This window comes from Melitaea cinxia, chromosome 5 (genome assembly GCF_905220565.1).
Source record: "Melitaea cinxia chromosome 5, ilMelCinx1.1, whole genome shotgun sequence".
NCBI lineage: Eukaryota > Metazoa > Arthropoda > Insecta > Lepidoptera > Nymphalidae > Melitaea > Melitaea cinxia.
The window spans coordinates 6271628-6282366 of record NC_059398.1 but is presented as its reverse complement, the minus strand read 5'-3'; positions in this window follow the sequence as shown (position 1 = coordinate 6282366).

Genomic DNA, 10739 nt, shown 5'->3' with positions numbered 1-10739 from the left:
TAGTCAAATACCAAATTTATCATTATTAGTATATATTACAGATTAAAAATATTTATCCCGAGCTGGAACCCACAAAACGCCAGTATTTAGGCGCGTACATGGCACACGCACCACTACACCAGAACGGATTGTATAGCATCATACGAAATTGTAAATGTTTTGTAGAAAATGTATATTTGTTAATAAAATATAAATAACATCGTACATATTAAATATGTTATCAAATTTTATTTTATCACTGAAAAAGTTATAATAGTTAAAAAAAGTCTCAAACTTACACAAACTCATTATAGTATAATGTAATGTTTTATGTTACTTTAAAAAAAGGCTCAACAAATTTATAATTGAAAACAAACTTAAACAAAACAAACAATATAGGTTAGTATTTAGTATGTACTGGCACATTCTAAATACTAACCTATTTTGTATACCTAATATTGGAAAATGTGTAATGTTTACAGTAGCAAAAATAGTTTTTTTTTTTAATAATCATTATTACCTTTATTCAGAATAAAGGTAATTACGTTTCATTTTATTAAAACTTGTTTCACTGATTCTGATACATCATATCTATAAGAAATAAAATAGGACTTGAAGGGTCTGTTTCACCTTAATTAATAAACGAGAACTTTTGGATTCACAGGTTGGAAATAGAAATATCTGAATATCTTTCATAGAAAAATATAAAGATTTTTTTAACAAATACCTTATGTATTCAGTGCATACAATAAATATCTATAAAGCAGATTTTGTAACATATTCTTAATTTATTTAGTGAATACGGTCAACGACTATTTGCGGAAAAAAAATAAAATGTTGTGTATAGGTTTTATTTAAACTACAAAGAAAACTAGCCATAACTAAAACGTCATGTCAAGTGCTTATCTAGGTAGTGACAAACTTTTACCAGTAAAATATTTATTGTTGTCGTTATATTTTATTTTTGCTTGCAAGTTTACACGTGCTGTATATCAATAAAGATGAAAATGTAAAATTAAATAATTATTTTGTAGTATTCGTGTTTATCCATTTTAATTAAGAGTCACAAAAATACCGTCTTAATCTTAATGAATTTCGAACCCTTCAGCTTGGCTTTCAATTTTTTTTGTATTCACAAACTTTGTCCTGATAATTAAGAATTTGTTTTTTTTTATACACACAGAAGATTATAAAATGCGTCACTATTACAGATTTTATTATACGTATATATATATAAAAAAGATAAAATCAATCGAGCAGGGATAACAGGTCCTCAAAGTGAGAGAGCGATTATACCCTTAGTTGTAACGTCAGCTCTATTCACCCGCGCTCCATAAATACTCGTGTATACGTACTTCGTATGAACATATTTATAAATACCTGTAACTGTTTATATACTGTGAAAGTCGATTTATTTTACCCTGAACGATAGAGTTTGAGACTATATTTGGTATACAAGAAGAGAGGAGGAAACTTACAGTGTAAGTCTTTATTTAACGACTCTTTATATTTATTTAAAGCAACCAGTTTGTAAAAGGGGATCCAGATGTATCTCAACTGAAAAGTTTAAGCCGAACTTGAAACGCTGAGTTGTAGTGCTTAATGTGCAGTTATTTTCATTTAACCCACAAGTACGCGAATGAAAAATCCTGAATGAACTGTTTAATATCTTCCTAATTTACTACTTAAAAATGATTAACTTAATATTTAAAAATGATATAATAAAATTATCAAATTCTAGTGAATTAAAATCTAAAATAAGAAAAAAAAAAACAGACGCTTGCTATTCGTATCATTACAGTGAATACACTTCAGCTCACTCACTTCAGCCTATCGCAGTCCACTGCTCGATCTAGGCCTCCACAAGTTCGCGCCAAAAATGCCATGAACTCATGTGTTTTGCCCATAGTGACCACGCTGGGCAGGCGGGTTAGTGACCGCAGGGCTGGCTTTGTCGCCCCGAAGACGCTGCTGCAAGTCTTTGGCCTGTGTATTTTAAAGCCAGCAGTTGGATGGTTATCCCGCTATCGGTCGACTTTTTAAGTTCCAAGGTGGTAGTGGAACTGTGTTGTCCCTTAGTTGCCTCTTACGACACCCACGGGAAGAGAGGGGTGGATATATTTTTTACTACCGTAGCTACACAGAAGGCTTCCGTAGCTAGCTGTGTAGCTAGCGTCAGAAGAATCAGCGTCACTAAGCATCAACGTCTGTGGTTTCACACGATTTCACTCGTCATATTTTTTTTCATACCATGGGCATGGCCTTATATCGTTAATTAAAGAAAAATTTCTAAAACATTGTTCGACTCGTCACACAGCACAAAATGTAATTTAGGAAAGAAAAACAAAGGATTCTTTTTTTAACCGACTTCCAAAAAAGGAGGAGGTTCTCAATTCGACTGTATTTTTTTTTTTTTTTTTTATGTATGTTACATCAGAACTTTTGACCGGGTAAACCGATTTCGACAAATTTTGTTTTAATCGAAAGGTGGTGTGTGCCAATTGGTCCCATTTAAATTTATTTGAGATCTAACAATTACTTTTCGAGTTATATGTAATAATGCGTTTTTACTTGACGCTTTTTTCGTCGACCTACGTTGTATTATACCGCATAACTTTCTACTGGATGTACCGATTTTGATAACTCTTTTTTTATTAGAAAGGGTATATCCCTAGTTTGGTACCATGATAAGGAAACCAGGATCTGATGATGGGATCCCAGAGAAATCGAGGGAAACTCTCGAAAATCCCCAATAACTTTTTACTGGGTGTACCGATTTTGATAATTTTTAATTTAATCGAAAGCTGATGTTTATCATGTGGTCACATATCAATTTTATCGAGATCTGATAACTACTTTTTAAGTAATCTTTGATAACGCTTAGTTGCTTGACTATTTTTTCGTCGATCTACGTTGTATTACTTGTCGATGTAATTGAAGTCGGTTTTTTTTCGTTTGCGAGCAAACACAATTATGAAGTAAAACTTCTTTACGCACGCTTGACCTATGGAGTAAGCTGGTTAGTGCGTGACGAGAGCGTTATGAAAACTGTGATCGGGTGAGGCGAGCTGAAGTTGAGAGGAAGATATAAGTTAGTGAAGATAGAAAGAGTGAGAGTTACGTTTCGTGAGTTTTACTTCAGTTGTGTGGTCTAAAGCACACTCGTTTTTCTAAATATTTGTACGTATACATCAAGAAAAGTCAAAATATTATAATATATTAAAACTATTATTTTTAAACTACAGTCTTATATAGATACAGATTATCATTAATTGTAATGTAACTTAGAGGAAGAACCTAGTCCTTTTTTTTTATATCACTAGGTCGGCAAACAAGCGTACGGCTCACCTGATGGTAAGAGATTACCGTAGCTTATAGACGCCTGCAACCTCAGAAGTATCGAAAGCGCGTTGCCGACCAAATCCCCAATACCCCCCAGGAGCTCTGGTCACCTTACTCACCAACAGGAACACAATACTGCTTGAAAACAGCATTATTTAGCTGTGATCTTCTGTAAGGTCGAGGTACTACCCCAGTCGGGCTGCTCCATATTTTGAGCAGGAAATTCCTGCTGTGCCCTGCCTCAGTTTAAAGTCCAGTCCTTAGTGTTATAAATCAAATTCAAACTAGAATAATACTTATAAGTTATCAAGAAATTGTGATCAGCTTGTTCTTGAAACTTGACTTGACTTGGCTTAACAGAGTTTCTCTAAAAAAATGTTTTTAAAACAGTCTTGAAAACAATTTTTGTTTATTCAATTACAATAGTAAAATTTTAAAAGACCCGAAAAATAAAAGAGAATGAAAGAATCTTTAAGAGAAAATAAATCTGTACCCAGGCCACGCGCACAGCATTTATTTGTATTTACTTTATTTTACAATTTCACATAGTGTAAGAGGTGCCAAACGAAGGAGAACAATAAAAGCATAAACAGTAGTTTAGTCTATTTGTCTGCTAGTGTGTGCGTGTGTGTGTCGGTTGTATGTCTGTCTGTCAGTTTCTTTATTCCCGAATTCTGTATAACATATTGCTAAAATATTGCATTATGTTTTTGTAGTTATTATACTGTAGGTCTAACAATAAAATCTTGTTTAGGTTTCATCTCGCTATTCCGACTAAAAAGAGTTAGTACTCTAAAAATAATTTCAATGAAATCGTAACAAAGCTGTTATAGCTATACAATCGAAATCGTGGATAATACCCAACGCCGTCATATGTATTACTTGTATGACGTGTTATATGGGATAGTTGACTAGCTTTTGTTTTTTAAATAAAGTTTGTATGAACGATGTCTCTGATTTAATTTACTAGAGATAGGGTCATGATACACACTCTAGAATTATTATATTGTAGTATTGCTAATAAGCAAATCAGTAATAACTTTATATATCGACTCGTCGTTCCAGTGGGCCTAGCCAGTGAGGTCGAGAGGGTGGAGCAGAACTTAGGCAACTTTGCGTTTTCCTGAAGAGTGACCTAGATGACACAGTGTCTGTATGACATAAATTGTCTGCAATAGACGGAATAAGGCTTATGATGAATAGATTTATACCATTTTTAACGTATTTTATACAGTCGTGGTACTCATTCGATGTAATGTTATCAAGATGATGGGAGATGACATCTTTGAGCTCTTCAAGGAGATCTAGGATAACATACAAGGACTAACACAAATATTGGAAACAAATGTTTGGACAAGTATTCTCTACAAGTAATAATCTAACTCATGCTGATGAAATTAATGTGGTCGTTAAAAAGTATAGGCAATAAGAATTAAAAATAATTTAAATCCATTCTCTCTTAGCCTATACAATGTCAAATCTATTCTTATTCGAATTCTTTTCGCATCGCATCTTCTCGATCTTTTCTAGATTTATAACGAATCACCGAATACCACTAAACCTTATTTCAGACTATCAGCTGTGCCCGCGACTTCGTTCCCGTGGAATTTAAAAATAATTATTGTTCAGTTCGCAGAGTTACAAAGTAAATAAATTTCTAAAAGAAAAGTACCCTATGTTACTCCTTATTACATCAGCTATCTGCCAGTAAAAGTCCCGTCAAAATCGGTCCAGCCGTTTCAGAGATTAGCGGGAAGAAACAGACAGACAGACAAAAATTGTGAAAATATTATTTTGGTATAGGTATGTATCGTGTACATGCATTTAGTAAAAAGCGGTTATTTTAATATTACAAACAGACACTCCAGTTTCATTTATTTGTATAGATGAAAATAAGTATATAATAATATTTATGTAATGTTTTGATACTTTATGCTATTTTAATCCGTAGTGTTTATTTATCATCAATTTGATTCCAAACATTGAAGGTTCAAATCTGGTCTGATATTTCAATTTCTAGTTTCAAACCAATATCTCTTGAACTCGTCCCTATAGAACAACGTCAGGAAAAAATGGAAGTCTTTGCTCAACGATGATATTCAGATAATGTTACAGTAGTGATTAAATGATACTTATCAATAAATCTATCTTAGCCTAATCATATTACCTTACGTAATATCCGACAGATTTTTAAAATATATTTCAAAATAACATACATTTATTTATTTTCCAATTATTATAAATAATTAATTTAAGTAACACTTGCTCTAATAGTTAATATCTTTCGTTATAAACTGTCCAGAAAAAGGATCACCCTTTTGAGTGAGAAATTTATATTTATTTAAACGAGTGTGGTGATTGGAGGTGCGGTTTCGACATCACGAATTTCCGAGCTCGATTAATACATTGGTGGACGAGGGTGAACTTTAAATAATTGTAGCTGTACAACGCTTGGTACGGACGTGTTTTAACTTGTGTATATTTATCGTAAGCCAAATGTAATGTGTAATAAATATTCGTTACGCTGACATTCGCGGGTTTAAGCCTGGATTTGCTGATCCATCGTTGAATTTGAATTTTAAATCTTGTTCATTATAATGTACTACATGGAAAAATATGGTATTCTATGGAAACTTGTGTATGTGTTAACATATTTCAGGATGAATTGTGCGAAATTAAGAAGAGTAATAGAAAAATTGTACGGTGGACTTCAAAGAACTATAGAGAGGGGAAACAATATGTACAGCAATCTAATTTCAATTGATTAAGATTTAAAAATTGTGGGAATAAGAGACTTCGAACCTAGTACTCCAACAATTATATAGTGTTTCAAAAAACCGTTACATTCAAAAAACCACAGATTAGATATAGTAAATTTCTAGTCATCATCATTACAGCCTATACAGTCCACTGCTGGACATAGGCCTCCACAAGTTTACGCCAAAAATAACGTGAACTCATGTGTTTTACCCATAGTCACCACGCTGGGCAGGCGGGTTGGTGACCGCAGTACTGGCTTTGTCGCACCGAAGACGCTGCTGCCCGTCTTCGGCCTGTGTATTTCAAAGCCAGCAGTTGGATGGTTATCCCGCCATCGGTCGGCTTCTTAAGTTCCAAGGTGGTTGTGGAACCTTGTTATCCCTTAGTCGCCTCTTACGACACCCACGGGAAGAGAGGGGGTGGCTAAATTCTTTAGTGCCGTAGCCACACAGCACTTAAATATTATTATTTATTTAATATTGTATTTCTGAGATATTTTTTATTGCTTATATATTTTTAAATTACTTTAACACTAAACTCTAAAGTCGTTTTCCATCCAACGTTTCTCACAATCAGTTACCACTAATTACTCTGGAAATGCATTTACTTCAGAACGATCAGAATCTATTTCCTTTGTACTGTTTCTTGCATGAGCGAGATTAAACCTAAGTTAAATATTCTGTCTGTATGGATAGAATGTACTATTTTTTTATTAAATTGGAGTGTCATTTATTGTGAAAAAAAAAATCGTCCGACTCTTATCAAAATCAAATGTTAAGTTACCTCTGTTTAAATACAAAGTAGAAATTCAAATATTTTCGTTTCAATATTTCGTTTTGAACATCTAGTATTCTAATTACTACTGTTAACTTTTACATACGTAGCTACAACTGCGCATAACTTTATTAAAGGAAGCTCTGCTTTTATCTTCATAAAAAATATAACAAAAACAGCCCTACTGAGCTGATGTCACATGCACGCTGCTACAAAGCGTTTCGTTTGTGCACGTTGAGTTTTAATCTCTTTTACGCAAACATAACATAGTAAATTTCATATGTATATTTCACGTTTGAACCAGCCCGACTGTGGAAGTACCTGAACCTTACAGAAGATCACACATAGATAACACTGCTTTCAAGTAAGTTGTGTTCCCGTTGTGAGTAAGATAGACATTGTTCGGGGGGATGGTCAGAGATAGGCTCAGCAACGCCCTTGAAATGCTCAGTGTTGCTGGCATTGCTGATCGTACGCTTGTTTGCGGAGTTAATAATAAATATATAAAGTATACAAGTTTCTGAGAATTAATGTATATTTGTGACTGCTTTACGTAAAAACTACTGAACTGGTTATAATGAAACTGGCAAAGTAGACAGCTGTAGATCCAGAATAATACTTACCTAGGCTTTTTTTCTCTCGTCATTCTAGCGAGATTGGAAATTACACGACAGACACCACAAGGCGAAGCTACTTATAAATAAAATTTTATTGCTATTTCTACTGATATTTTTACATTCTACTTGACAACTAATTCGTCTCTACATGTTATTATTTATTTTATGTCGCAATTTATTATTACCAATAAAATATTACATGTTCGTACAATATTTTTTTAAATATAAGGGAGATTATTTTCATGTGAATTTTATTCAAATACGATTTATGTAAATTTTTTAGCCAGACGTATAATTGGTCTGAAATATTTTGATGACGAATTTTAATATTCTGTATTTCATGAACGTTTATTTCATGTATGAATAAGCAAAATATGTTGATAATGTTTCAAAGGAAAATTTCTTTGCATTTTTCACTCTCTTTAGATTTTTATATTTATACAAATACTTATTTAGTTTTAACACTTGTCACGTTAATGCGTAATATGATTATAGTTTAAATTCACCTAGAAGGTATTATTACCCTTAAGAAACAACAAAAATTCAAATAGACACCTTGTTAAAGAATGTACTATCTATATCAAAAAAATATAAAAAAAAATTCTCCCTTCCTTTATTTAGTTTAAACTTTTGAAATTAATGTATGTTGTGATGTATTTAACTTTAAAGTTAAAAGTATGTGCTGTATTTTGATTTAATTTTTAAATTAGTCAAGCTAAGAAGTTGGGCGGATGCCACTAAATTAAAGTGAGAACTATTTTGTATTAAAACTAGTTCTGCATACAGTAATAGTGTTTGAGAACTATTGAGTAATAGGATGTAGCGTGGGATGGAGGAATTCCACTACTTTACATTATAACTTAAATAGAACTTTGTATCATTGATGAGAAATTCAAGGACCGTTGTGTCCTTATTTACGAGTAAATTGCAAATAATTTTCTATAACATCTTAACTATTGTTAATGAATTAAAATACTTTTGTAACATGTTTAATTTTTATTGGAACTCGTATGCAGTGTATAAGGGGGATATTCTTTGTAACTTCCGTACTAGAAGTTACAGTTAAACGTTTTTATTACTGTATTAGTTACGGAAGAGAAAATAAATTTAAGAATTCATTTTATCTAATATCGAAAAATTTACTCTCATAAATCTTAACATTTTTGTAGTATTTTATTATACTCGTATGTGATATATTTTTGAAGTGAAGTTTCATTTTATCTGGAAATGTATTATTATTTCAGAAGAAAATAGTTTTTGTGTACGAAAATGAAATAGAAATTACTTAAGTCATTAATAAACCTACATAGATATATATAAAATGTGTTAAATCATTTAAATTCATTGACACTTTTATTGTAAATATAATTTAAATAAATATATTTTTTAATGTTAAATTAAAATCACGTGTTTTTGACTTGACCTTGACCGTGGTTTACAATAATGGTATAATAATTTACGTGTTTAATTTAGGTTTTTATAACTGTATCGTTTCTGTCTTTAAAAAATGCTACGTCATGTTATTCTCATCTAAGAGTGATGTAACAATTCTTTATAAATGAAAGTCTGTTGACAGCAATAAACAACATGTGGTGACCAATTTTTCGTAGTTTTGTAACAAAATCCGGCTTCCATCCAACTAACCGGCCATTAATCAGACTGCTCTGACAAACGGACTTCTGAACTTTGCTAGGCACACGTTAAAAATTTTCATAAAAAGTTTATACAATGTAGTAGCTTAGATAATAATTGTAATATTAGTTATTGAACATTAAATATAAAGTTTCCTGGAGGAGTCCGATTTGCAGTCGGATAGGGTTTATTTATTTTTATTTATTTATTTGTATTTGGGTAACAACCAGTAAAATAACACATGTAATAAGAAATAATAACAAGATAGCGCATATAGTCGTTAAGTTTCCGCTATCAACAAATATATATGTTACTTTCCGATTGGATAAGTCTTATTCATTTATATATATAAAAATTTCGTGCCACGACAACATACATATGTTCCAGATAAACTTCGAAACTACTGAACCAATTTTTATCAAATTCTGTAAGCATCTGTAATTTGATCCAACTTGGGAGATAGGGTAGTTTTTATCTCAATTGGACTCGGTAAGTGGCATTGCTATATTTGGTGCAACTTGAGAGATAGGCTATCGGTATGTAAGCAATCAAATTTGGTAGCTGTTTTTCGGGCAGGACAACGTCTGTCGGGTCCGCTAGTATACAGTATATAAATAAATTTACTTATAAACTCTACATATTGTTTAAAATAACTATAATAATAATTATTTTAAACCTCGGACCTAGAACTTTCTACTCTGATTGTATCATAATACCAGTGAAATTGTCAACTATTGCATTAATATAATTATTTCTCTTGATTCATTGACAATATTATAATGACTCTCTGGCTCTCTCTCTCTCTCTCTTATATGCTTACTCATGTGTTTTTTTCCCGTAGTCACCACGCTATGCAGGCGGGCTGGTGACCGCAGCGCTGGCTTAGTCGCACCGAAGACGTTGCTGCCCGTCTTTGGTCTGTGCAATTGAAAGCCAGCAGTTGGATAATTAGCCAATAGTCGGCTTCAACAGTTCCAGAGTGCCTAGTGGAACTTTGTTATCCTTTAGTCGCCTCTTACAACACCCTCGGGAGAGAGACATAATGGCTATACTCTATACTGCCGTAGCCACACAGCAAACAGTTGGCCTGGGCGGCGTTTGGCAGGCTTCATCGAGCAAATGCTTGAAGACAAAAGTTTTCGAGCAATGCGTCCTGACTGTTTTAACATAAGTCGCCTAGGCATGGACAGTGACGAAGGGACTAGTCCACAAATTTAAAGTCACTAAATGGTCTTTCTCTAAGATAAGATTAGAAACGAGACTACCCGCGAGAGGCCGAGGAGGCCTGTTTCGCTAAACAAATAGCCACTGGAAAGACGATCTACGTCAGATTGCCAGTGGAAGCTCGATGAGGATTGCGGAAAATTATCTTTACTATACAATAAATTTTTAAAAATAAAGCAAATTACAATGTCTATTTTCTAAAATACACAGTGAGTGGTTTGAGGTTTGTAGGCGTAAAGAAAAAATTGTTTGGATAAAGGCAATTTGTTCCCGACACCGAAAATCTCTTCACGGTTAACAGCCATCTATCGCTTGATCCAATAAGAAATTTTCGTTTTATTTGTTTGAATATCTGTTTTGTTTAGACAACTTAATCTTTAGTCCTGGATTTATTAAAAAAGTTTTTGTTTT